Source organism: Apodemus sylvaticus, chromosome 6 (genome assembly GCF_947179515.1).
Source record: "Apodemus sylvaticus chromosome 6, mApoSyl1.1, whole genome shotgun sequence".
Taxonomy (NCBI): domain Eukaryota; kingdom Metazoa; phylum Chordata; class Mammalia; order Rodentia; family Muridae; genus Apodemus; species Apodemus sylvaticus.
Genome location: NC_067477.1, coordinates 140,673,758 through 140,677,554, shown reverse-complemented (window position 1 = coordinate 140,677,554; position 3,797 = coordinate 140,673,758).

Below are 3,797 nucleotides of genomic sequence, written 5' to 3'. Positions count from 1 at the left end.
TACTTCTCTTTTAACTGTATAATATTCTTCAAGCTAATTATATTAATGTCATGATACCATGGACACTTTAATTTCCAAAGTCTACCAATTAAGTTTTGCTGTGTGTCAATTAAACAGGAAAGTTATTATATTGAACTTGAATTTTATGATTTGTCCTTCTCTGCCAATTAGGCTAGATATTCTACATGGGAAGTATGAGCATGTCTTGGGCTTTGAATGGTATATGTCATAACTTGGGAATTAGAAGGTTAATTTTTCCTTTCTACAAATAATGATTTTCTTTATTCAACCAGAAGTGTGTATTGAAGTAGCCAGGCTTTGTTTGGCATTATTGAAAACAAACATATTGTAAGAATTTTTAAATGGTTGCTAAAAACACTGAGGTATAAATCTCAATCCAGGAATTATGTGTAAAAATTATAGAATGGGCATAAACTATTAGTAGTGAGAGAACAAAGGATTGGTTAAAAGGATTCTCATGATTCTATCTTATGAGCCTTTCATTTAAGTTTTGAAAACAGGAAGATTATCTTGTTTCATTCCTCCTATTGTTTCTTTTTAAAGGAGTAAATCTAAAGTCCTATAAATGGATTGTACTGAACTATCATATTTGAATCAAGGATTCTAAAACTGGAAAAACAATAGTTGGATACATTATGCAATAGTTATATGATGACATATCAGAACAAAACTGATAATATGCATTTTTAATAACTTACCAATTGTTATACTAATTGTTAAACTAATAAGTGCTGTTTGAATATGTGGATAAATTATAAATAGTTTTAAGAAGACTCTTTCATGAAGGACTTCCTATCCTTGTGTACTTGAGCAGGCTCCTCTGCATCTTTCTTGATTTTATTCTATCAAAGCTCTTACCAAATAATGAGTGAGAAAGTTAATTAATCAATTGTTCTTTTAAAAATGTTTTTTCTTATGTCCATATATTCTTCTTTACATTGCCAAAAACATGATAATGCAAGCATTTCTTACTAACATAAATGTTCACATTCTCCTTTCATTGAAGCTAATATTTTGAGGGATACAGATACAATTATCAGCTGTATATTCAGTATAGTTATGTATATCATATATATATATATACATATATATATATCTTATATATATGTGTGTGTGTGTTTGTGTGTGTGTGTTTGTGTGTGTGTGTGCGTATGTTTATGTATAGGTATAGGTGTAGGAATAGTTATAGATATAGATATAAGTGAAGATATATAAATACATATAGATAGATTGATAAATAATTAGATAGATAGATAGATGGATAGATAGATATGACACATTAAATATATAAAGAGAAACATTTTATATATATAGGATAATCATTTATATTAAATAAGATATAAGACACACTCTTCTACAACAAGCAATTAAAGTGAATAATAAATGCAATGAAGATGGTAAGTAAAAGTCTCTTCTACTACTTTGTGTGGTGTTTCACATTCAAGCCAATACCTACATGCCAAATGCTATACTAATATACTTTAAGTTGTCTAAGAAAACTATATACTAGAGTTATACAATAATTGATATTTCAAATCATCAATTGCAGGGTAGGAGTATTTGAGTCAAGATCTTTTGATGTACTGTTGACTGCTTAGGAATTCACTATGTAGACTACAATTGCTTCAAATTCACAAAAATCTGTCTGCCTCTGCCTGTCTTGGTAGTGATATTGACACTCAAGCTCTGTATGTCCTTATATCTTGTGAAAGAAGACAATTTTGCTAAAATTAAGCTTTTCTCTTCTCAAGTACACTTGAAATTTCAGAATTTCCTACTTCAAAATTCTTAGTGTTACCTTCATTCTGTTCCATTTCATTCTCTTACTCCACCTTTTCTTTCACCTGTCTTGCTCCTGTCAAAATATTCAAAAGCCTGTTTCTTACATAGGACAAATATCGACTGCTCAGGTATTCTATGTACAACTATCTGAAATTGTTTTCTTTGCCTAAATCCAACTCCACGTTTCTCAACCTCCTGTCTCTCCATCTTAACTCATTTTCCACATGTTACATGGAATTAGTCCAAGCTGTGAGATATTACTTTTTATTACTCTATTTTTAGATAAAAATTGGAAACATTACATCTTCACAAGATCTTTCCTTTTCCTTTTTTTTAAATTTCTTCATCTCCAGTTGGATATGCACTCATATTTGAACTTATACTAATGATTTCTACACACATTCTCTGAACTTCTGGTTTGTGGTTTGCATTTGTGACTTTATCTCTAAGGCTCATCTGATTCCTGGTAGAATGCTTTGCATATTCTAAATTATCAATAACATATAACAAATCAAGTAAAAACATGATAGAAGCATTTTTGTTAGATCTTTAAGAATTTAATAAAATATACTTTTATCATATTTACTACCTTCATCCAATTCTCTAAGATTAACTCTCCTCACTTACTAAACTGTGTGTACTTTAAGGTTTCTGTCAATCAAGTTCAAATTGTACTACCCATAAAATTTTTAATGTGTATATTTTGTCTGGACCAGAGTTAGCAATAATTAAAGAAAACTATATCTCATTCTTTCAGAAACTAGAATTTGCCAGTAACCAATTCTAAGCATTTAACATTATATCCACATGCTAGGAATTGGACTAGCTTGAGCATGTACAAAACTTGTGTATGCTAATATGACAAAAGCTTCAAAACTAGCCCGTTTCATTGAAGCAGGAAAACAATAAACAGTTTTTGATTTCCAAAATAGCATAGAACAAATGATTGATATGGAGGCTGAAGATTATGTAAAGTGAGATATGGAAGATAAGTAAACAGGGAATATTTTTCTCCAACTTATAAGTAAATATAGTAAGGAAAAATAGCTGGTTGTAGGATGTGTTAAATTGTTTATATTTTATAACTAAAATGTTATAAATGTGAGACCTCAGTCAGTAAAACAGTTTGCAGAGGTGGAAAGTAGAAACTCAGCTGATTCTTGACAAATAAAAGCCTTTGTTACAAATTTTATTTTCTCAATAAAATTTCTGACACCTTTATAATTTTCTATTTTCTTTTTTTACAGAACACATTCTTGACAAATTTTAATTTCATTCATTGTATTAGTCAGGGTTCTCTAGAGTCACAGAACATATGGGTAGTCTCTATATAGTTAGGGGATTTATTGATGACTTAAAATTTGTAGTCTAATTTGCAAACAATGGTCAGCAGCAGCTGTGGATGGAAGTCCAAGGATCTAGCAGTTGCTCAGTCCAATGAGATTTGCAGGCAAAGAAGAGTGAGTGAAACTTCTTTCTTCCAAGGTCCTTATGTAGGTCTCCAGCAGAGGTGTGCCACCATGCCTTTAATCCCAGATGACCTTGAACTCAGAGATCTCCCTATCTTAATATTCTGGATTTCATAACCACTGTACTTTAACATCTCCATGCCAAGATCCAAATCAGAAACTTGTATTTCTTAGTCTCCAGATTAGGATCATACATGAACCTTCCAATTCTAGAATGTATTTCATTCCACATATAGTCAAGTTGAAAACTAGGAGTAGCCACTACCATCCACCTCTTGTCAAATTGACACAAATACAATCTCATGTCCACCTGGAGCAATAACAAGGCCATGAACATGCCTAACATGATATAACTATTCCTTGTACAGTTACAAAAGCACTTGTAAATTTACAATGGGGTAATGTCCCATGGGAGCATTCTTTTAGTGTCTCAACTTTAATACCAATTGATGTTAAAGAAATTGGAAGAAAGACAAATGTATTCTTAACAAAATAAGACAGAAGAAGTCATGTTACTTTATAATC